The sequence below is a fragment of the Eubalaena glacialis genome, chromosome 5, assembly GCF_028564815.1.
Source record: "Eubalaena glacialis isolate mEubGla1 chromosome 5, mEubGla1.1.hap2.+ XY, whole genome shotgun sequence".
Lineage (NCBI taxonomy): Eukaryota > Metazoa > Chordata > Mammalia > Artiodactyla > Balaenidae > Eubalaena > Eubalaena glacialis.
The window spans coordinates 96,826,516-96,852,824 of NC_083720.1; positions in this window are offsets into that span (position 1 = coordinate 96,826,516).

Sequence of the window (26,309 nt, forward strand, 5' to 3'; positions counted from 1 at the left end):
CTGCAGAGTTATAAAGGATAACTCTCGTCCACAAATATATTGAGGGAAGGCAACGAAGAGGATTTGAAAGCAAGGCAGAATTGCAGCAAACAGATTTCAGGAGGTAGATTCGACTCGCCTTTAAAGCACATGAAAAGCGGCAAAACGTCGACAATGATGCCCTTGGCCGAAAAGGGCGTATGCGTTTTTTCCTGAATATATTCAGGAAAAAACGCATACGCCCTTTTTGGCCAACCAAGCAAGCCGGAAAGGCAAATCGGCACTACAAAGAAGTCTCACTTGCCATCGGTCAAAAGGGCCATGCTGAAAAAAGTGTAAAAACCAGAAATGCAGGACAGGCCATGGAGACCTGGGAGCCTTGCTACGCTGATGGGCGGGATGTAAATTGCCAACAGCCACTCTGGAGAAGTGTACGGTGTGTCCTGAAACAGGTAATAAACACAGCTTAGAGAGCATAGGGCACTTCCACTCATGGGCGTATACATTGGGAAAGCTGAAAATCCACAAGACACAGGCACCCCAAAGTGTAGGGCTGCTCTGTTTACAAGAACCTCCACTTCGGTACACCTTAAATAGCCCAGGAAAGAGAAAAATGGACAAAGAAGTTGTGGTACTTATGCACAATGGAATATCACTCAGCCATGAAATCAATGTCATAAGGCTAGTAGCAGCATGATGAGTGGATTTAGGTACGATGACTCTAAGTGAAATAACTCACACAGAAAAAGACACATATCCTAAGATATCACGTACAGAGGGAATGTCAAAATCGCTACCCTTGAACTGAATTCCAAAACAGAACAGAGTCACACGTTTAGAAAACACACGATGGCTGCTTAACGGGAAAGGTCAGGTGAGGTGATGCATAAAACAAGGGTTTGAAATGAGCTCAGATACCGTTCCATAAGCCAAATATGTAATAGACAAGACCTACTCCCTGCTCAGTGAACTGGACTCAACACCCCCTATTCACCACACAAGAATATATCTCACTAGTAAGAATCTGAAAACCTATGTATTGATATCTCTCTGGAAGTGAATCAAGAGGGTGGAAAGCGGCATAAACACAGCAGTGAAAAGCAGCTAAACCCCATTAGAAAAATAAATTACTTAAAAAAAAAAAAACCCTAAAACAAAGACAGTGACAGAGAGAGAAATTCTTACAGAATCCGTTCAGGGGCTCTGATGCAACCTGGATTGACCATATCTAGACCCACAGCTGGATGAGACATTAGGCTGGACAGTCTTGGGGCTGAGAGGATTGGTGAGGTTGGGTGAGCAAACGCAGACCCTTTAAAGTAACACTGCGTGGTACCCATCCCATGGGTCCCAAATCTCCAGGTTCAAGGGCATCTTCCTACATCGAAAACATGCATGGGAAACCCAGAAGATGGTACACCGTGTGAGCGGGAAAGGTTTCTAAAATGCACCTCACTTCTCCTCTCCTTGTGCTCGGGTTCGCCATTCAGGCCGCTTTACTAACAATCTCCCTACTTGGAGAATCAGCACCGTTAACCTCCTGTTTCGTACAGGTTGCAATTTGTCCTGAGGATGAACGGGAAGAGGGGGAACCAATGAGAGACGAGCTCTAGGTGTTGGGTAAGGAACAGGTCACTCTCTTTTCCCATCAGGAAGAAGAATGAACCACAGGCTCAGCCTGCCCCCCCGAACCAGAATAGGGCCTGAAGCAATCCTGTGCTTTTGCGGCCAGCTCCCAAAGAAGCGAGTTGACAAATGGAGCTCAGGGGCACTGCAATTCACAAACCTGCAGAGTTATAAAGGATAACTCTCGTCCACAAATATATTGAGGGAAGGCAACGAAGAGGATTTGAAAGCAAGGCAGAATTGCAGCAAACAGATTTCAGGAGGTAGATTCGACTCGCCTTTAAAGCACATGAAAAGCGGCAAAACGTCGACAATGATGCCCTTGGCCAAAAAGGGCGTATGCGTTTTTTCCTGAATATATTCAGGAAAAACGCATACGCCCTTTTTGGCCAACCAAGCAAGCCGGAAAGGCAAATCGGCACTACAAAGAAGTCTCGCTTGCCATCGGTCAAAAGGGCCATGCTGAAAAAAGTGTAAAAACCAGAAATGCAGGACAGGCCATGGAGACATGGGAGCCTTGCTACGCTGATGGGCGGGATGTAAATTGCCAACAGCCACTCTGGAGAAGTGTACGGTGTGTCCTGAAACATGTAATAAACACAGCTTAGAGAGCATAGGGCACTTCCACTCATGGGCGTATACATTGGGAAAACTGAAAAGCCACAAGACACAGGCACCCCAAAGTGTAGGGCTGCTCTGTTTACAAGAACCTCCACTTCGGTACACCTTAAATAGCCCAGGAAGAAGTTGTGGTACTTATGCACAATGGAATATCCCTCAGCCATGAAATCAATGTCATAAGGCTAGTAGCAGCATGATGAGTGGATTTAGGTACGATGACTCTAAGTGAAATAAGTCACACAGAAAAAGACACTTATCCTAAGATATCACTTACAGAGGGAATGTCAAAATCGCTACCCTTGAACTGAATTACAAAACAGAACAGAGTCACACGTTTAGAAAACACACTATGGCTGCTTAAAGGGAAAGGTCAGGTGGGGTGATGCATAAAACAAGGGTTTGAAATTAACTCAGATACCGTTCCATAAGACAAATATGTAATAGACAAGACCTACTCCCTGCTCAGTGAACTGGACGCAACACCCCCTATTCACCGCACAAGAATATATCTGACTAGTAAGAATCTGAAAACCTATGTATTGATATCTCTCTGGAAGTGAATCAAGAGGGTGTAAAGCGGCATCAACACAGCAGTGAAAAGCAGCTAAACCCCATTATAAAAATAAATTACTTAAAAAAAAAAACCCCTAAAACAAAGACAGTGACAGAGAGAGAAATTCTTACAAAATCCGTTCAGGGGCTCTGATGCAACCTGGATTGACCATATCTAGACCCACAGCTGGATGAGACATTAGGCTGGACACTCTTGGGGCTGAGAGGATTGGTGAGGTTGGGTGAGCAAACGCAGACCCTTTAAAGTAATACTGCGTGCTACCCATCCCATGGGTCCCAAATCTCCAGGTTCAAGGGCATCTTCCTACAACGAAAACATGCATGGGAAACCCAGAAGATGGTACACCGTGTGATCGGGAAAGGTTTCTAAAACGCACCTCACTTCTCCTTTCCTTGTGCTCGGGTTCGCCATTCCAGCCGCTTTACTAACAATCTCCCTACTTGGAGAATCAGCACCGTTAACCTCCTGTTTCGTACAGGTTGCAATTTGTCCTGAGGATGAACGGGAAGAGGGGGAACCAATGAGAGACGAGCTCTCGGTGTTGGGACAGGCACAGGTCACTCTCTTTTCCCATCAGGAAGAAGAATGAACCACAGGCTCAGCCTGCCCCCCCGGAACCAGAATAGGGCCTGAAGCAATCCTGCGCTTTTGCGGCTAGCTCCCAAACATGCGAGTTGACAAATGGAGCTCAGGGGCACTGCAATTCACAAACCTGCAGAGTTATAAAGGATAACTCTCGTCCACAAATATATTGAGGGAAGGCAACGAAGAGGATTTGAAAGCAAGGCAGAATTGCAGCAAACAGATTTCAGGAGGTAGATACGACTCGCCTTAAAGCACATGAAAAGCGGCGAAACGTCGACAATGATGCCCTTGGCCAAAAAGGGCGTATGCGTTTTTTCCTGAATATATTCAGGAAAAAACGCATACGCCCTTTTTGGCCAACCAAGCAAGCCGGAAAGGCAAATCGGCACTACAAAGAAGTCTCGCTTGCCATCGGTCAAAAGGGCCATGCTGAAAAAACTGTAAAAACCAGAAATGCAGGACAGGCCATGGAGACATGGGAGCCTTGCTACGCTGATGGGCGGGATGTAAATTGCCAACAGCCACTCTGGAGAAGTGTATGGTGTGTCCTGAAACAGGTAATAAACACAGCTTAGAGAGCATAGGGCACTTCCACTCATGGGCGTATACATTGGGAAAGCTGAAAATCCACAAGACACAGGCACCCCAAAGTGTAGGGCTGCTCTGTTTACAAGAACCTCCACTTCGGTACACCTTAAATAGCCCAGGAAAGAGAAAAATGGACAAAGAAGTTGTGGTACTTATGCACAATGGAATATCACTCAGCCATGAAATCAATGTCATAAGGCTAGTAGCAGCATGATGAGTGGATTTAGGTACGATGACTCTAAGTGAAATAAGTCACACAGAAAAAGAAACTTATCCTAAGATATCACGTACAGAGGGAATGTCAAAATCGCTACCCTTGAACTGAATTACAAAACAGAACAGAGTCACACGTTTAGAAAACACACGATGGCTGCTTAAAGGGAAAGGTCAGGTGGGGTGATGCATAAAACAAGGGTTTGAAATTAGCTCACATACCGTTCCATAAGCCAAATATGTAATAGACAAGACCTACTCCCTGCTCAGTGAACTGGACTCAACACCCCCTATTCACCGCACAAGAATATATCTCACTAGTAAGAATCTTAAAACCTATGTATTGATATCTCTCTGGAAGTGAATCAAGAGGGTGTAAAGCGGCATAAACACAGCTGTGAAAAGCAGCTAAACCCCATTATAAAAATAACTTACTTTAAAAAAAAAACCCTAAAACAAAGACAGTGACAGAGAGAGAAATTCTTACAAAATCCGTTCAGGGGCTCTGATGCAACCTGGATTGACCATATCTAGATCCACAGCTGGATGAGACATTAGGCTGGACACTCTTGGGGCTGAGAGGATTGGTGAGGTTGGGTGAGCAAACGCAGACCCTTTAAAGTAACACTGCGTGGTACCCACCCCATGGGTCCCAAATCTCCAGGTTGAAGGGCATCTTCCTACATCGAAAACATGCATGGAAAACCCAGAAGATGGTACACCGTGTGAGCGGGAAAGGTTTCTAAAACACACCTCACTTCTCCTCTCCTTGTGCCTGGGTTCGCCATTCCAGCCGCTTTACTTATAATCTCCCTACTTGGAGAATCAGCACCGTTAACCTCCTGTTTCGTACAGGTTGCAATTTGTCCTGAGGATGAACGGGAAGAGAGGGAACAAATGAGAGACGAGCTCTCGGTGTTGGGACAGGCACAGGTCACTCTCTTTTCCCATCAGGAAGAAGAATGAACCACAGGCTCAGCCTGCCCCCCCGAACCAGAATAGGGCCTGAAGCAATCCTGCGCTTTTGCGGCCAGCTCCCAAACAAGCGAGTTGACAAATGGAGCTCAGGGGCACTGCAATTCACAAACCTGCAGAGTTATAAAGGATAACTCTCGTCCACAAATATATTGAGGGAAGGCAACGAAGAGGATTTGAAAGCAAGGCAGAATTGCAGGAAACAGATTTCAGGAGGTAGATTCGACTCGCCTTTAAAGCCCATGAAAAGCGGCAAAACGTCGACAATGATGCCCTTGGCCAAAAAGGGCGTATGCGTTTTTTCCTGAATATATTCAGGAAAAACGCATACGCCCTTTTTGGCCAACCAAGCAAGCCGGAAAGGCAAATCGGCACTACAAAGAAGTCTCGCTTGCCATCGGTCAAAAGGGCCATGCTGAAAAAAGTGTAAAAACCAGAAATGCAGGACAGGCCATGGAGACATGGGAGCCTTGCTACGCTGATGGGCGGGATGTAAATTGCCAACAGCCACTCTGGAGAAGTGTACGGTGTGTCCTGAAACAGGTAATAAACACAGCTTAGAGAGCATAGGGCACTTCCACTCATGGGCGTATACATTGGGAAAGCTGAAAATCCACAAGACACAGGCACCCCAAAGTGTAGGGCTGCTCTGTTTACAAGAACCTCCACTTCGGTACACCTTAAATAGCCCAGGAAAGAGAAAAATGGACAAAGAAGTTGTGGTACTTATGCACAATGGAATATCACTCAGCCATGAAATCAATGTCATAAGGCTAGTAGCAGCATGATGAGTGGATTTAGGTACGATGACTCTAAGTGAAATAAGTCACACAGAAAAAGACACTTATCCTAAGATATCATGTACAGAGGGAATGTCAAAATCGCTACCCTTGAACTGAATTGCAAAACAGAACAGAGTCACACGTTTAGAAAACACACGATGGCTGCTTAACGGGAAAGGTCAGGTGGGGTGATGCATAAAACAAGGGTTTGAAATTAGCTCAGATACCGTTCCATAAGCCAAATGTGTAATAGACAAGACCTACTCCCTGCTCAGTGAACTGGACTCAACACCCCCTATTCACCGCACAAGAATATATCTGACTAGTAAGAATCTGAAAACCTATGTATTGATATCTCTCTGGAAGTGAATCAAGAGGGTGGAAAGCGGCATAAACACAGCAGTGAAAAGCAGCTAAACCCCATTATAAAAATAAATTACTTTAAAAAAAGAACCCCTAATACAAAGACAGTGACAGAGAGAGAAATTCTTACAAAATCCGTTCAGGGGCTCTGATGCAACCTGGATTGACCATATCTAGACCCACAGCTGGATGAGACATTAGGCTGGACACTCTTGGGGCTGAGAGGATTGGTGAGGTTGGGTGAGCAAACGCAGACCCTTTAAAGTAACACTGCGTGGTACCCATCCCATGGGTCCCAAATCTCCAGGTTCAAGGGCATCTTCCTACATCGAAAACATGCATGGGAAACCCAGAAGATGGTACACCGTGTGAGCGGGAAAGGTTTCTAAAATACACCTCATTTCTCCTCTCCTTGTGCCAGGGTTCGCCATTCCAGCCGCTTTACTTATAATCTCCCTACTTGGAGAATCAGCACCGTTAACCTCCTGTTTCGTACAGGTTGCAATTTGTCCTGAGGATGAACGGGAAGAGAGGGAACCAATGAGAGACGAGCTCTCGGTGTTGGGACAGGCACAGGTCACTCTCTTTTCCCATCAGGAAGAAGAATGAACCACAGGCTCAGCCTGCTCCCCCAGAACCAGAATAGGGCCTGAAGCAATCCTGCGCTTTTGCGGCCAGCTCCCAAACAAGCGAGTTGACAAATGGAGCTCAGGGGCACTGCAATTCACAAACCTGCAGAGTTATAAAGGATAACTCTCGTCCACAAATATATTGAGGGAAGGCAACGAAGAGGATTTGAAAGCAAGGCAGAATTGCAGCAAACAGATTTCAGGAGGTAGATTCGACTCGCCTTTAAAGCCCATGAAAAGCGGCAAAACGTCGACAATGATGCCCTTGGCCAAAAAGGGCGTATGCGTTTTTTCCTGAATATATTCAGGAAAAAACGCATACGCCCTTTTTGGCCAACCAAGCAAGCCGGAAAGGCAAATCGGCACTACAAAGAAGTCTCGCTTGCCATCGGTCAAAAGGGCCATGCTGAAAAAAGTGTAAAAACCAGAAATGCAGGACAGGCCATGGAGACATGGGAGCCTTGCTACGCTGATGGGCGGGATGTAAATTGCCAACAGCCACTCTGGAGAAGTGTACGCTGTGTCCTGAAACATGGAATAAACACAGCTTAGAGAGCATAGGGCACTTCCACTCATGGGCGTATACATTGGGAAAACTGAAAATCCACAAGACACAGGCACCCCAAAGTGTAGGGCTGCTCTGTTTACAAGAACCTCCACTTCGGTACACCTTAAATAGCCCAGGAAGAAGTTGTGGTACTTATGCACAATGGAATATCCCTGAGCCATGAAATCAATGTCATAAGGCTAGTAGCAGCATGATGAGTGGATTTAGGTACGATGACTCTAAGTGAAATAAGTCACACAGAAAAAGACACTTATCCTAAGATATCACTTACAGAGGGAATGTCAAAATCGCTACCCTTGAACTGAATTACAAAACAGAACAGAGTCACACGTTTAGAAAACACACTATGGCTGCTTAAAGGGAAAGGTCAGGTGGGGTGATGCATAAAACAAGGGTTTGAAATTAACTCAGATACCGTTCCATAAGCCAAATATGTAATAGACAAGACCTACTCCCTGCTCAGTGAACTGGACGCAACACCCCCTATTCACCGCACAAGAATATATCTGACTAGTAAGAATCTGAAAACCTATGTATTGATATCTCTCTGGAAGTGAATCAAGAGGGTGTAAAGCGGCATCAACACAGCAGTGAAAAGCAGCTAAACCCCATTATAAAAATAAATTACTTAAAAAAAAACCCCTAAAACAAAGACAGTGACAGAGAGAGAAATTCTTACAAAATCCGTTCAGGGGCTCTGATGCAACCTGGATTGACCATATCTAGACCCACAGCTGGATGAGACATTAGGCTGGACACTCTTGGGGCTGAGAGGATTGGTGAGGTTGGGTGAGCAAACGCAGACCCTTTAAAGTAATACTGCGTGCTACCCATCCCATGGGTCCCAAATCTCCAGGTTCAAGGGCATCTTCCTACATCGAAAACATGCATGGGAAACCCAGAAGATGGTACACCGTGTGAGCGGGAAAGGTTTCTAAAACGCACCTCACTTCTCCTCTCCTTGTGCTCGGGTTCGCCATTCCAGCCGCTTTACTAACAATCTCCCTACTTGGAGAATCAGCACCGTTAACCTCCTGTTTCGTACAGGTTGCAATTTGTCCTGAGGATGAACGGGAAGAGGGGGAACCAATGAGAGACGAGCTCTCGGTGTTGGGACAGGCACAGATCACTCTATTTTCCCATCAGGAAGAAGAATGAACCACAGGCTCAGCCTGCACCTCCGGAACCAGAATAGGGCCTGAAGCAATCCTGCGCTTTTGCGGCCAGCTCCCAAACAAGCGAGTTGACAAATGGAGCTCAGGGGCACTGCAATTCACAAACCTGCAGAGTTATAAAGGATAACTCTCTTCCACAAATGTATTGAGGGAAGGCAACGAAGAGGATTTGAAAGCAAGGCAGAATTGCAGCAAACAGATTTCAGGAGGTAGATTCGACTCGCCTTTAAAGCCCATGAAAAGCGGCAAAACGTCGACAATGATGCCCTTGGCCAAAAAGGGCGTATGCGTTTTTTCCTGAATATATTCAGGAAAAAACGCATACGCCCTTTTTGGCCAACCAAGCAAGCCGGAAAGGCAAATCGGCACTACAAAGAAGTCTCGCTTGCCATCGGTTAAAAGGGTCATGCTGAAAAAAGTGTAAAAACCAGAAATGCAGGACAGGCCATGGAGACATGGGAGCCTTGCTACGCTGATGGGCGGGATGTAAATTGCCAACAGCCACTCTGGAGAAGTGTACGGTGTGTCCTGAAACATGGAATAAACACAGCTTAGAGAGCATAGGGCACTTCCACTCATGGGCGTATACATTGCGAAAACTGAAAATCCACAAGACACAGGCACCCCAAAGTGTAGGGCTGCGCTGTTTACAAGAACCTCGACTTCGATACACATTAAATAGCCCAGGAAAGAGAAAAATGGATAAAGAAGTTGTGGTACTTATGCACAATGGAATATCCCTCAGCCATGAAATCAATGTCATAAGGCTAGTAGCAGCATGATGAGTGGATTTAGGTACGATGACTCTAAGTGAAATAAGTCACACAGAAAAAGACACTTATCCTAAGATATCACTTACAGAGGGAATGTCAAAATCGCTACCCTTGAACTGAATTACAAAACAGAACAGAGTCACACGTTTAGAAAACACACGATGGCTGCTTAACGGGAAAGGTCAGGTGGGGTGATGCATAAAACAAGGGTTTAAAATTAGCTCAGATACCGTTCCATAAGACAAATATGTAAAAGACAAGACCTACTCCCTGCTCAGTGAACTGGACGCAACACCCCCTATTCACCGCACAAGAATATATCTGACTAGTAAGAATCTGAAAACCTATGTATTGATATCTCTCTGGAAGTGAATCAAGAGGGTGTAAAGCGGCATCAACACAGCAGTGAAAAGCAGCTAAACCCCATTATAAAAATAAATTACTTAAAAAAAAACCCCTAAAACAAAGACAGTGACAGAGAGAGAAATTCTTACAAAATCCGTTCAGGGGCTCTGATGCAACCTGGATTGACTATATCTAGACCCACAGCTGGATGAGACATTAGGCTGGACACTCTTGGGGCTGAGAGGATTGGTGAGGTTGGGTGAGCAAACGCAGACCCTTTAAAGTAATACTGCGTGCTACCCATCCCATGGGTCCCAAATCTCCAGGTTCAAGGGCATCTTCCTACATCGAAAACATGCATGGGAAACCCAGAAGATGGTACACCGTGTGAGCGGGAAAGGTTTCTAAAACGCACCTCACTTCTCCTCTCCTTGTGCTCGGGTTCGCCATTCCAGCCGCTTTACTAACAATCTCCCTACTTGGAGAATCAGCACCGTTAACCTCCTGTTTCGTACAGGTTGCAATTTGTCCTGAGGATAAACGGGAAGAGGGGGAACCAATGAGAGACGAGCTCTCGGTGTTGGGACAGGCACAGGTCACTCTAATTTCCCATCAGGAAGAAGAATGAACCACAGGCTCAGCCTGCCCCCCCGAACCAGAATAGGGCCTGAAGCAATCCTGCGCTTTTGCGGCTAGCTCCCAAACATGCGAGTTGACAAATGGAGCTCAGGGGCACTGCAATTCACAAACCTGCAGAGTTATAAAGGATAACTCTCGTCCACAAATATATTGAGGGAAGGCAACGAAGAGGATTTGAAAGCAAGGCAGAATTGCAGGAAACAGATTTCAGGAGGTAGATTCGACTCGCCTTTAAAGCCCATGAAAAGCGGCAAAACGTCGACAATGATGCCCTTGGCCAAAAAGGGCGTATGCGTTTTTTCCTGAATATATTCAGGAAAAAACGCATACGCCCTTTTTGGCCAACCAAGCAAGCCGGAAAGGCAAATCGGCACTACAAAGAAGTCTCGCTTGCCATCGGTCAAAAGGGCCATGCTGAAAAAAGTGTAAAAACCAGAAATGCAGGACAGGCCATGGAGACATGGGAGCCTTGCTACGCTGATGGGCGGGATGTAAATTGCCAACAGCCACTCTGGAGAAGTGTACGCTGTGTCCTGAAACATGGAATAAACACAGCTTAGAGAGCATAGGGCACTTCCACTCATGGGCATATACATTGCGAAAACTGAAAATCCACAAGACACAGGCACCCCAAAGTGTAGGGCTGCTCTGTTTACAAGAACCTCCACTTCGGTACACCTTAAATAGCCCAGGAAGAAGTTGTGGTACTTATGCACAATGGAATATCCCTCAGCCATGAAATCAATGTCATAAGGCTAGTAGCAGCATGATGAGTGGATTTAGGTACGATGACTCTAAGTGAAATAAGTCACACAGAAAAAGACACTTATCCTAAGATATCACGTACAGAGGGAATGTCAAAATCGCTACCCTTGAACTGAATTACAAAACAGAACAGAGTCACACGTTTAGAAAACACACGATGGCTGCTTAACGGGAAAGGTCAGGTGGGGTGATGCATAAAACAAGGGTTTGAAATTAGCTCAGATACCGTTCCATAAGACAAATATGTAAAAGACAAGACCTACTCCCTGCTCAGTGAACTGGACGCAACACCCCCTATTCACCGCACAAGAATATATCTGACTAGTAAGAATCTGAAAACCTATGTATTGATATCTCTCTGGAAGTGAATCAAGAGGGTGTAAAGCGGCATCAACACAGCAGTGAAAAGCAGCTAAACCCCATTATAAAAATAAATTACTTAAAAAAAAACCCCTAAAACAAAGACAGTGACAGAGAGAGAAATTCTTACAAAATCCGTTCAGGGGCTCTGATGCAACCTGGATTGACTATATCTAGACCCACAGCTGGATGAGACATTAGGCTGGACACTCTTGGGGCTGAGAGGATTGGTGAGGTTGGGTGAGCAAACGCAGACCCTTTAAAGTAATACTGCGTGCTACCCATCCCATGGGTCCCAAATCTCCAGGTTCAAGGGCATCTTCCTACATCGAAAACATGCATGGGAAACCCAGAAGATGGTACACCGTGTGAGCGGGAAAGGTTTCTAAAACGCACCTCACTTCTCCTCTCCTTGTGCTCGGGTTCGCCATTCCAGCCGCTTTACTAACAATCTCCCTACTTGGAGAATCAGCACCGTTAACCTCCTGTTTCGTACAGGTTGCAATTTGTCCTGAGGATAAACGGGAAGAGGGGGAACCAATGAGAGACGAGCTCTCGGTGTTGGGACAGGCACAGGTCACTCTAATTTCCCATCAGGAAGAAGAATGAACCACAGGCTCAGCCTGCCCCCCCGAACCAGAATAGTGCCTGAAGCAATCCTGCGCTTTTGCGGCTAGCTCCCAAACATGCGAGTTGACAAATGGAGCTCAGGGGCACTGCAATTCACAAACCTGCAGAGTTATAAAGGATAACTCTCGTCCACAAATATATTGAGGGAAGGCAACGAAGAGGATTTGAAAGCAAGGCAGAATTGCAGCAAACAGATTTCAGGAGGTAGATTCGACTCGCCTTTAAAGCCCATGAAAAGCGGCAAAACGTCGACAATGATGCCCTTGGCCAAAAAGGGCGTATGCGTTTTTTCCTGAATATATTCAGGAAAAAACGCATACGCCCTTTTTGGCCAACCAAGCAAGCCGGAAAGGCAAATCGGCACTACAAAGAAGTCTCGCTTGCCATCGGTCAAAAGGGCCATGCTGAAAAAAGTGTAAAAACCAGAAATGCAGGACAGGCCATGGAGACATGGGAGCCTTGCTACGCTGATGGGCGGGATGTAAATTGCCAACAGCCACTCTGGAGAAGTGTACGGTGTGTCCTGAAACATGGAATAAACACAGCTTAGAGAGCATAGGGCACTTCCACTCATGGGCATATACATTGCGAAAACTGAAAATCCACAAGACACAGGCACCCCAAAGTGTAGGGCTACTCTGTTTACAAGAACCTCCACTTCGGTACACCTTAAATAGCCCAGGAAGAAGTTGTGGTACTTATGCACAATGGAATATCCCTCAGCCATGAAATCAATGTCATAAGGCTACTAGCAGCATGATGAGTGGATTTAGGTACGATGACTCTAAGTGAAATAAGTCACACAGAAAAAGACACTTATCCTAAGATATCACTTACAGAGGGAATGTCAAAATCGCTACCCTTGAACTGAATTACAAAACAGAACAGAGTCACACGTTTAGAAAACACACTATGGCTGCTTAAAGGGAAAGGTCAGGTGGGGTGATGCATAAAACAAGGGTTTGAAATTAACTCAGATACCGTTCCATAAGCCAAATATGTAATAGACAAGACCTACTCCCTGCTCAGTGAACTGGACGCAACACCCCCTATTCACCGCACAAGAATATATCTGACTAGTAAGAATCTGAAAACCTATGTATTGATATCTCTCTGGAAGTGAATCAAGAGGGTGTAAAGCGGCATCAACACAGCAGTGAAAAGCAGCTAAACCCCATTATAAAAATAAATTACTTAAAAAAAAAAACCCTAAAACAAAGACAGTGACAGAGAGAGAAATTCTTACAAAATCCGTTCAGGGGCTCTGATGCAACCTGGATTGACCATATCTAGACCCACAGCTGGATGAGACATTAGGCTGGACACTCTTGGGGCTGAGAGGATTGGTGAGGTTGGGTGAGCAAACGCAGACCCTTTAAAGTAATACTGCGTGCTACCCATCCCATGGGTCCCAAATCTCCAGGTTCAAGGGCATCTTCCTACAACGAAAACATGCATGGGAAACCCAGAAGATGGTACACCGTGTGATCGGGAAAGGTTTCTAAAACGCACCTCACTTCTCCTCTCCTTGTGCTCGGGTTCGCCATTCCAGCCGCTTTACTAACAATCTCCCTACTTGGAGAATCAGCACCGTTAACCTCCTGTTTCGTACAGGTTGCAATTTGTCCTGAGGATGAACGGGAAGAGGGGGAACCAATGAGAGACGAGCTCTCGGTGTTGGGACAGGCACAGGTCACTCTCTTTTCCCATCAGGAAGAAGAATGAACCACAGGCTCAGCCTGCCTCCCCCGGAACCAGAATAGGGCCTGAAGCAATCCTGCGCTTTTGCGGCCAGCTCCCAAACAAGCGAGTTGACAAATGGAGCTCAGGGGCACTGCAATTCACAAACCTGCAGAGTTATAAAGGATAACTCTCGTCCACAAATATATTGAGGGAAGGCAACGAAGAGGATTTGAAAGCAAGGCAGAATTGCAAGAAACAGATTTCAGTAGGTAGATTCGACTCGCCTTTAAAGCCCATGAAAAGCGGCAAAACGTCGACAATGATGCCCTTGGCCAAAAAGGGCGTATGCGTTTTTTCCTGAATATATTCAGGAAAAAACGCATACGCCCTTTTTGGCCAACCAAGCAAGCCGGAAAGGCAAATCGGCACTACAAAGAAGTCTCGCTTGCCATCGGTCAAAAGGGCCATGCTGAAAAAAGTGTAAAAACCAGAAATGCAGGACAGGCCATGGAGACATGGGAGTCTTGCTACACTGATGGGCGGGATGTAAATTGCCAACAGCCACTCTGGAGAAGTGTACGGTGTGTCCTGAAACATGGAATAAACACAGCTTAGAGAGCATAGGGCACTTCCACTCATGGGCGTATACATTGCGAAAACTGAAAATCCACAAGACACAGGCACCCCAAAGTGTAGGGCTGCGCTGTTTACAAGAACCTCGACTTCGATACACATTAAATAACCCAGGAAAGAGAAAAATGGATAAAGAAGTTGTGGTACTTATGCACAATGGAATATCCCTCAGCCATGAAATCAATATCATAAGGCTAGTAGCAGCATGATGAGTGGATTTAGGTACGATGACTCTAAGTGAAATAAGTCACACAGAAAAAGACACTTATCCTAAGATATCACGTACAGAGGGAATGTCAAAATCGCTACCCTTGAACTGAATTACAAAACAGAACAGAGTCACACGTTTAGAAAACACACGATGGCTGCTTAACGGGAAAGGTCAGGTGGGGTGATGCATAAAACAAGGGTTTGAAATTAGCTCAGATACCGTTCCATAAGACAAATATGTAAAAGACAAGACCTACTCCCTGCTCAGTGAACTGGACGCAACACCCCCTATTCACCGCACAAGAATATATCTGACTAGTAAGAATCTGAAAACCTATGTATTGATATCTCTCTGGAAGTGAATCAAGAGGGTGTAAAGCGGCATCAACACAGCAGTGAAAAGCAGCTAAACCCCATTATAAAAATAAATTACTTAAAAAAAAACCCCTAAAACAAAGACAGTGACAGAGAGAGAAATTCTTACAAAATCCGTTCAGGGGCTCTGATGCAACCTGGATTGACTATATCTAGACCCACAGCTGGATGAGACATTAGGCTGGACACTCTTGGGGCTGAGAGGATTGGTGAGGTTGGGTGAGCAAACGCAGACCCTTTAAAGTAATACTGCGTGCTACCCATCCCATGAGTCCCAAATCTCCAGGTTCAAGGGCATCTTCCTACATCGAAAACATGCATGGGAAACCCAGAAGATGGTACACCGTGTGAGCGGGAAAGGTTTCTAAAACGCACCTCACTTCTCCTCTCCTTGTGCTCGGGTTCGCCATTCCAGCCGCTTTACTAACAATCTCCCTACTTGGAGAATCAGCACCGTTAACCTCCTGTTTCGTACAGGTTGCAATTTGTCCTGAGGATAAACGGGAAGAGGGGGAACCAATGAGAGACGAGCTCTCGGTGTTGGGACAGGCACAGGTCACTCTAATTTCCCATCAGGAAGAAGAATGAACCACAGGCTCAGCCTGCCCCCCCGAACCAGAATAGGGCCTGAAGCAATCCTGCGCTTTTGCGGCTAGCTCCCAAACATGCGAGTTGACAAATGGAGCTCAGGGGCACTGCAATTCACAAACCTGCAGAGTTATAAAGGATAACTCTCGTCCACAAATATATTGAGGGAAGGCAACGAAGAGGATTTGAAAGCAAGGCAGAATTGCAGCAAACAGATTTCAGGAGGTAGATTCGACTCGCCTTTAAAGCCCATGAAAAGCGGCAAAACGTCGACAATGATGCCCTTGGCCAAAAAGGGCGTATGCGTTTTTTCCTGAATATATTCAGGAAAAAACGCATACGCCCTTTTTGGCCAACCAAGCAAGCCGGAAAGGCAAATCGGCACTACAAAGAAGTCTCGCTTGCCATCGGTCAAAAGGGCCATGCTGAAAAAAGTGTAAAAACCAGAAATGCAGGACAGGCCATGGAGACATGGGAGCCTTGCTACGCTGATGGGCGGGATGTAAATTGCCAACAGCCACTCTGGAGAAGTGTACGGTGTGTCCTGAAACATGGAATAAACACAGCTTAGAGAGCATAGGGCACTTCCACTCATGGGCATATACATTGCGAAAACTGAAAATCCACAAGACACAGGCACCCCAAAGTGTAGGGCTACTCTGTTTACAAGAACCTCCACTTCGGTACACCTTAAATAGCCCAGGAAGAAGTTGTGGTACTTATGCACAATGGAATATCCCTCAGCCATGAAATCAATGTCATAAGGCTACTAGCAGCATGATGAGTGGATTTAGGTACGATGACTCTAAGTGAAATAAGTCACACAGAAAAAGACACTTATCCTAAGATATCACTTACAGAGGGAATGTCAAAATCGCTACCCTTGAACTGAATTACAAAACAGAACAGAGTCACACGTTTAGAAAACACACTATGGCTGCTTAAAGGGAAAGGTCAGGTGGGGTGATGCATAAAACAAGGGTTTGAAATTAACTCAGATACCGTTCCATAAGCCAAATATGTAATAGACAAGACCTACTCCCTGCTCAGTGAACTGGACGCAACACCCCCTATTCACCGCACAAGAATATATCTGACTAGTAAGAATCTGAAAACCTATGTATTGATATCTCTCTGGAAGTGAATCAAGAGGGTGTAAAGCGGCATCAACACAGCAGTGAAAAGCAGCTAAACCCCATTATAAAAATAAATTACTTAAAAAAAAAAACCCTAAAACAAAGACAGTGACAGAGAGAGAAATTCTTACAAAATCCGTTCAGGGGCTCTGATGCAACCTGGATTGACCATATCTAGACCCACAGCTGGATGAGACATTAGGCTGGACACTCTTGGGGCTGAGAGGATTGGTGAGGTTGGGTGAGCAAACGCAGACCCTTTAAAGTAATACTGCGTGCTACCCATCCCATGGGTCCCAAATCTCCAGGTTCAAGGGCATCTTCCTACAACGAAAACATGCATGGGAAACCCAGAAGATGGTACACCGTGTGATCGGGAAAGGTTTCTAAAACGCACCTCACTTCTCCTCTCCTTGTGCTCGGGTTCGCCATTCCAGCCGCTTTACTAACAATCTCCCTACTTGGAGAATCAGCACCGTTAACCTCCTGTTTCGTACAGGTTGCAATTTGTCCTGAGGATGAACGGGAAGAGGGGGAACCAATGAGAGACGAGCTCTCGGTGTTGGGACAGGCACAGGTCACTCTCTTTTCCCATCAGGAAGAAGAATGAACCACAGGCTCAGCCTGCCTCCCCCGGAACCAGAATAGGGCCTGAAGCAATCCTGCGCTTTTGCGGCCAGCTCCCAAACAAGCGAGTTGACAAATGGAGCTCAGGGGCACTGCAATTCACAAACCTGCAGAGTTATAAAGGATAACTCTCGTCCACAAATATATTGAGGGAAGGCAACGAAGAGGATTTGAAAGCAAGGCAGAATTGCAAGAAACAGATTTCAGTAGGTAGATTCGACTCGCCTTTAAAGCCCATGAAAAGCGGCAAAACGTCGACAATGATGCCCTTGGCCAAAAAGGGCGTATGCGTTTTTTCCTGAATATATTCAGGAAAAAACGCATACGCCCTTTTTGGCCAACCAAGCAAGCCGGAAAGGCAAATCGGCACTACAAAGAAGTCTCGCTTGCCATCGGTCAAAAGGGCCATGCTGAAAAAAGTGTAAAAACCAGAAATGCAGGACAGGCCATGGAGACATGGGAGTCTTGCTACACTGATGGGCGGGATGTAAATTGCCAACAGCCACTCTGGAGAAGTGTACGGTGTGTCCTGAAACATGGAATAAACACAGCTTAGAGAGCATAGGGCACTTCCACTCATGGGCGTATACATTGCGAAAACTGAAAATCCACAAGACACAGGCACCCCAAAGTGTAGGGCTGCGCTGTTTACAAGAACCTCGACTTCGATACACATTAAATAACCCAGGAAAGAGAAAAATGGATAAAGAAGTTGTGGTACTTATGCACAATGGAATATCCCTCAGCCATGAAATCAATATCATAAGGCTAGTAGCAGCATGATGAGTGGATTTAGGTACGATGACTCTAAGTGAAATAAGTCACACAGAAAAAGACACTTATCCTAAGATATCACGTACAGAGGGAATGTCAAAATCGCTACCCTTGAACTGAATTACAAAACAGAACAGAGTCACACGTTTAGAAAACACACGATGGCTGCTTAACGGGAAAGGTCAGGTGGGGTGATGCATAAAACAAGGGTTTGAAATTAGCTCAGATACCGTTCCATAAGACAAATATGTAAAAGACAAGACCTACTCCCTGCTCAGTGAACTGGACGCAACACCCCCTATTCACCGCACAAGAATATATCTGACTAGTAAGAATCTGAAAACCTATGTATTGATATCTCTCTGGAAGTGAATCAAGAGGGTGTAAAGCGGCATCAACACAGCAGTGAAAAGCAGCTAAACCCCATTATAAAAATAAATTACTTAAAAAAAAACCCCTAAAACAAAGACAGTGACAGAGAGAGAAATTCTTACAAAATCCGTTCAGGGGCTCTGATGCAACCTGGATTGACTATATCTAGACCCACAGCTGGATGAGACATTAGGCTGGACACTCTTGGGGCTGAGAGGATTGGTGAGGTTGGGTGAGCAAACGCAGACCCTTTAAAGTAATACTGCGTGCTACCCATCCCATGAGTCCCAAATCTCCAGGTTCAAGGGCATCTTCCTACATCGAAAACATGCATGGGAAACCCAGAAGATGGTACACCGTGTGAGCGGGAAAGGTTTCTAAAACGCACCTCACTTCTCCTCTCCTTGTGCTCGGGTTCGCCATTCCAGCCGCTTTACTAACAATCTCCCTACTTGGAGAATCAGCACCGTTAACCTCCTGTTTCGTACAGGTTGCAATTTGTCCTGAGGATAAACGGGAAGAGGGGGAACCAATGAGAGACGAGCTCTCGGTGTTGGGACAGGCACAGGTCACTCTAATTTCCCATCAGGAAGAAGAATGAACCACAGGCTCAGCCTGCCCCCCCGAACCAGAATAGGGCCTGAAGCAATCCTGCGCTTTTGCGGCTAGCTCCCAAACATGCGAGTTGACAAATGGAGCTCAGGGGCACTGCAATTCACAAACCTGCAGAGTTATAAAGGATAACTCTCGTCCACAAATATATTGAGGGAAGGCAACGAAGAGGATTTGAAAGCAAGGCAGAATTGCAGCAAACAGATTTCAGGAGGTAGATTCGACTCGCCTTTAAAGCCCATGAAAAGCGGCAAAACGTCGACAATGATGCCCTTGGCCAAAAAGGGCGTATGCGTTTTTTCCTGAATATATTCAGGAAAAAACGCATACGCCCTTTTTGGCCAACCAAGCAAGCCGGAAAGGCAAATCGGCACTACAAAGAAGTCTCGCTTGCCATCGGTCAAAAGGGCCATGCTGAAAAAAGTGTAAAAACCAGAAATGCAGGACAGGCCATGGAGACATGGGAGCCTTGCTACGCTGATGGGCGGGATGTAAATTGCCAACAGCCACTCTGGAGAAGTGTACGGTGTGTCCTGAAACATGGAATAAACACAGCTTAGAGAGCATAGGGCACTTCCACTCATGGGCATATACATTGCGAAAACTGAAAATCCACAAGACACAGGCACCCCAAAGTGTAGGGCTGCTCTGTTTACAAGAACCTCCACTTCGGTACACCTTAAATAGCCCAGGAAGAAGTTGTGGTACTTATGCACAATGGAATATCCCTCAGCCATGAAATCAATGTCATAAGGCTAGTAGCAGCATGATGAGTGGATTTAGGTACGATGACTCTAAGTGAAATAAGTCACACAGAAAAAGACACTTATCCTAAGATATCACTTACAGAGGGAATGTCAAAATCGCTACCCTTGAACTGAATTACAAAACAGAACAGAGTCACACGTTTAGAAAACACACTATGGCTGCTTAAAGGGAAAGGTCAGGTGGGGTGATGCATAAAACAAGGGTTTGAAATTAGCTCAGATACCGTTCCATAAGCCAAATATGTAATAGACAAGACCTACTCCCTGCTCAGTGAACTGGACGCAACACCCCCTATTCACCGCACAAGAATATATCTGACTAGTAAGAATCTGAAAACCTATGTATTGATATCTCTCTGGAAGTGAATCAAGAGGGTGTAAAGCGGCATCAACACAGCAGTGAAAAGCAGCTAAACCCCATTATAAAAATAAATTACTTAAAAAAAAAACCCCTAAAACAAAGACAGTGACAGAGAGAGAAATTCTTACAAAATCCGTTCAGGGGATCTGATGCAACCTGGATTGACCATATCTAGATCCACAGCTGGATGAGACATTAGGCTGGACACTCTTGGGGCTGAGAGGATTGGTGAGGTTGGGTGAGCAAACGCAGACCCTTTAAAGTAATACTGCGTGCTACCCATCCCATGGGTCCCAAATCTCCAGGTTCAAGGGCATCTTCCTACAACGAAAACATGCATGGGAAACCCAGAAGATGGTACACCGTGTGATCGGGAAAGGTTTCTAAAACGCACCTCACTTCTCCTCTCCTTGTGCTCGGGTTCGCCATTCCAGCCGCTTTACTAACAATCTCCCTACTTGGAGAATCAGCACCGTTAACCTCCTGTTTCGTACAGGTTGCAATTTGTCCTGAGGATGAACGGGAAGAGGGGGAACCAATGAGAGACGAGCTCTCGGTGTTGGGACAGGCACAGGTCACTCTAATTTCCCATCAGGAAGAAGAATGAACCACAGGCTCAGCCTGTCCCCCCGAACCAGAATAGGGCCTGAAGCAATCCTGCGCTTTTGCGGCCAGCTCCCAAACAAGCGAGTTGACAAATGGAGCTCAGGGGCACTGCAATTCACAAACCTGCAGAGTTATAAAGGATAACTCTCGTCCACAAATATATTGAGGGAAGGCAACAAAGAGGATTTGAAAGCAAGGCAGAATTGCAGCAAACAGATTTCAGGAGGTAGATTCGACTCGCCTTTAAAGCCCATGAAAAGCGGCAAAACGTCGACAATGATGCCCTTGGCCAAAAAGGGCGCATGCGTTTTTTCCTGAATATATTCAGGAAAAAACGCATGCGCCCTTTTTGGCCAACCAAGCAAGCCGGAAAGGCAAATCGGCACTACAAAGAAGTCTCGCTTGCCATCGGTCAAAAGGGCCATGCTGAAAAAAGTGTAAAAACCAGAAATGCAGGACAGGCCATGGAGACATGGGAGCCTTGCTACGCTGATGGGCGGGATGTAAATTGCCAACAGCCACTCTGGAGAAGTGTACGGTGTGTCCTGAAACAGGTAATAAACACAGCTTAGAGAGCATAGGGCACTTCCACTCATGGGCGTATACATTGGGAAAGCTGAAAATCCACAAGACACAGGCACCCCAAAGTGTAGGGCTGCTCTGTTTACAAGAACCTCCACTTCGGTACACCTTAAATAGCCCAGGAAAGAGAAAAATGGACAAAGAAGTTGTGGTACTTATGCACAATGGAATATCACTCAGCCATGAAATCAATGTCATAAGGCTAGTAGCAGCATGATGAGTGGATTTAGGTACGATGACTCTAAGTGAAATAAGTCACACAGAAAAAGACACTTATCCTAAGATATCACGTAAAGAGGGAATGTCAAAATCGCTACCCTTGAACTGAATTCCAAAACAGAACAGAGTCACACGTTTAGAAAACACACGATGGCTGCTTAACGGGAAAGGTCAGGTGGGGTGATGCATAAAACAAGGGTTTGAAATTAGCTCAGATACCGTTCCATAAGCCAAATGTGTAATAGACAAGACCTACTCCCTGCTCAGTGAACTGGACTCAACACCCCCTATTCACCGCACAAGAATATATCTGACTAGTAAGAATCTGAAAACCTATGTATTGATATCTCTCTGGAAGTGAATCAAGAGGGTGGAAAGCGGCATAAACACAGCAGTGAAAAGCAGCGAAACCCCATTATAAAAATAAATTACTTTAAAAAAAGAACCCCTAATACAAAGACAGTGACAGAGAGAGAAATTCTTACAAAATCCGTTCAGGGGCTCTGATGCAACCTGGATTGACCATATCTAGACCCACAGCTGGATGAGACATTAGGCTGGACACTCTTGGGGCTGAGAGGATTGGTGAGGTTGGGTGAGCAAACGCAGACCCTTTAAAGTAACACTGCGTGGTACCCATCCCATGGGTCCCAAATCTCCAGGTTCAAGGGCATCTTCCTACATCGAAAACATGCATGGGAAACCCAGAAGATGGTACACCGTGTGAGCGGGAAAGGTTTCTAAAACACACCTCATTTCTCCTCTCCTTGTGCCAGGGTTCGCCATTCCAGCCGCTTTACTGATAATCTCCCTACTTGGAGAATCAGCACCGTTAACCTCCTGTTTCGTACAGGTTGCAATTTGTCCTGAGGATGAACGGGAAGAGGGGGAACCAATGAGAGACGAGCTCTCGGTGTTGGGACAGGCACAGGTCACTCTAATTTCCCATCAGGAAGAAGAATGAACCACAGGCTCAGCCTGCCCCCCCGAACCAGAATAGGGCCTGAAGCAATCCTGCGCTTTTGCGGCCAGCTCCCAAACAAGCGAGTTGACAAATGGAGCTCAGGGGCACTGCAATTCACAAACCTGCAGAGTTATAAAGGATAACTCTCGTCCACAAATATATTGAGGGAAGGCAACGAAGAGGATTTGAAAGCAAGGCAGAATTGCAGCAAACAGATTTCAGGAGGTAGATTCGACTCGCCTTTAAAGCCCATGAAAAGCGGCAAAACGTCGACAATGATGCCCTTGGCCAAAAAGGGCGCATGCGTTTTTTCCTGAATATATTCAGGAAAAAACGCATGCGCCCTTTTTGGCCAACCAAGCAAGCCGGAAAGGCAAATCGGCACTACAAAGAAGTCTCGCTTGCCATCGGTCAAAAGGGCCATGCTGAAAAAAGTGTAAAAACCAGAAATGCAGGACAGGCCATGGAGACATGGGAGCCTTGCTACGCTGATGGGCGGGATGTAAATTGCCAACAGCCACTCTGGAGAAGTGTACGGTGTGTCCTGAAACAGGTAATAAACACAGCTTAGAGAGCATAGGGCACTTCCACTCATGGGCGTATACATTGGGAAAGCTGAAAATCCACAAGACACAGGCACCCCAAAGTGTAGGGCTGCTCTGTTTACAAGAACCTCCACTTCGGTACACCTTAAATAGCCCAGGAAAGAGAAAAATGGACAAAGAAGTTGTGGTACTTATGCACAATGGAATATCCCTCAGCCATGAAATCAATGTCATAAGGCTAGTAGCAGCATGATGAGTGGATTTAGGTACGATGACTCTAAGTGAAATAAGTCACACAGAAAAAGACACTTATCCTAAGATATCACGTACAGAGGGAATGTCAAAATCGCTACCCTTGAACTGAATTCCAAAACAGAACAGAGTCACACGTTTAGAAAACACACGATGGCTGCTTAACGGGAAAGGTCAGGTGGGGTGATGCATAAAACAAGGGTTTGAAATTAGCTCAGATACCGTTCCATAAGCCAAATATGTAATAGACAAGACCTACTCCCTGCTCAGTGAACTGGACTCAACACCCCCTATTCACCGCACAAGAATATATCTCACTAGTAAGAATCTTAAAATCTATGTATTGATATCTCTCTGGAAGTGAATCAAGAGGGTGTAAAGCGGCATAAACACAGCAGTGAAAAGCAGCTAAACCCCATTATAAATATAAATTACTTTAAAAAAAAAACCCCTAAAACAAAGACAGTGACAGAGAGAGAAATTCTTACAGAATCCGATCAGGGGCTTTGATGCAACCTGGATTGACCATATCTAGACCCACAGCTGGATGAGACATTAGGCTGGACACTCTTGGGGCTGAGAGGATTGGTGAGGTTGGGTGAGCAAACGCAGACCCTTTAAAGTAACACTGTGTGGTACCCATCACATGGGTCCCATATCTCCAGGTTCAAGGGCATCTTCCTACATCGAAAACATGCATGGGAAACCCAGAAGATGGTACACCGTGTGACGGGAAAGGTTTCTAAAACACACCTCACTTCTCCTCTCCTTGTGCCTGGGTTCGCCATTCCAGCCGCTTTACTTATAATCTCCCTACTTGGAGAATCAGCACCGTTAACCTCCTGTTTCGTACAGGTTGCAATTTATCCTGAGGATGAACGGGAAGAGAGGGAACCAATGAGAGACGAGCTCTCGGTGTTGGGACAGGCACAGGTCACTCTCTTTTCCCATCAGGAAGAAGAATGAACCACAGGCTCAGCCTGCCCCCCCGGAACCAGAATAGGGCCTGAAGCAATCCTGCGCTTTTGCGGCCAGCTCCCAAACAAGCGAGTTGACAAATGGAGCTCAGGGGCACTGCAATTCACAAACCTGCAGAGTTATAAAGGATAACTCTCGTCCACAAATATATTGAGGGAAGGCAACGAAGAGGATTTGAAAGCAAGGCAGAATTGCAGCAAACAGATTTCAGGAGGTAGATTCGACTCGCCTTTAAAGCACATGAAAAGCGGCAAAACGTCGACAATGATGCCCTTGGCCGAAAAGGGCGTATGCGTTTTTTCCTGAATATATTCAGGAAAAAACGCATACGCCCTTTTTGGCCAACCAAGCAAGCCGGAAAGGCAAATCGGCACTACAAAGAAGTCTCACTTGCCATCGGTCAAAAGGGCCATGCTGAAAAAAGTGTAAAAACCAGAAATGCAGGACAGGCCATGGAGACCTGGGAGCCTTGCTACGCTGATGGGCGGGATGTAAATTGCCAACAGCCACTCTGGAGAAGTGTACGGTGTGTCCTGAAACAGGTAATAAACACAGCTTAGAGAGCATAGGGCACTTCCACTCATGGGCGTATACATTGGGAAAGCTGAAAATCCACAAGACACAGGCACCCCAAAGTGTAGGGCTGCTCTGTTTACAAGAACCTCCACTTCGGTACACCTTAAATAGCCCAGGAAAGAGAAAAATGGACAAAGAAGTTGTGGTACTTATGCACAATGGAATATCACTCAGCCATGAAATCAATGTCATAAGGCTAGTAGCAGCATGATGAGTGGATTTAGGTACGATGACTCTAAGTGAAATAACTCACACAGAAAAAGACACATATCCTAAGATATCACGTACAGAGGGAATGTCAAAATCGCTACCCTTGAACTGAATTCCAAAACAGAACAGAGTCACACGTTTAGAAAACACACGATGGCTGCTTAACGGGAAAGGTCAGGTGAGGTGATGCATAAAACAAGGGTTTGAAATGAGCTCACATACCGTTCCATAAGCCAAATATGTAATAGACAAGACCTACTCCCTGCTCAGTGAACTGGACTCAACACCCCCTATTCACCACACAAGAATATATCTCACTAGTAAGAATCTGAAAACCTATGTATTGATATCTCTCTGGAAGTGAATCAAGAGGGTGGAAAGCGGCATAAACACAGCAGTGAAAAGCAGCTAAACCCCATTAGAAAAATAAATTACTTAAAAAAAAAAAAACCCTAAAACAAAGACAGTGACAGAGAGAGAAATTCTTACAGAATCCGTTCAGGGGCTCTGATGCAACCTGGATTGACCATATCTAGACCCACAGCTGGATGAGACATTAGGCTGGACAGTCTTGGGGCTGAGAGGATTGGTGAGGTTGGGTGAGCAAACGCAGACCCTTTAAAGTAACACTGCGTGGTACCCATCCCATGGGTCCCAAATCTCCAGGTTCAAGGGCATCTTCCTACATCGAAAACATGCATGGGAAACCCAGAAGATGGTACACCGTGTGAGCGGGAAAGGTTTCTAAAATGCACCTCACTTCTCCTCTCCTTGTGCTCGGGTTCGCCATTCAGGCCGCTTTACTAACAATCTCCCTACTTGGAGAATCAGCACCGTTAACCTCCTGTTTCGTACAGGTTGCAATTTGTCCTGAGGATGAACGGGAAGAGGGGGAACCAATGAGAGACGAGCTCTAGGTGTTGGGTAAGGAACAGGTCACTCTCTTTTCCCATCAGGAAGAAGAATGAACCACAGGCTCAGCCTGCCCCCCCGAACCAGAATAGGGCCTGAAGCAATCCTGTGCTTTTGCGGCCAGCTCCCAAAGAAGC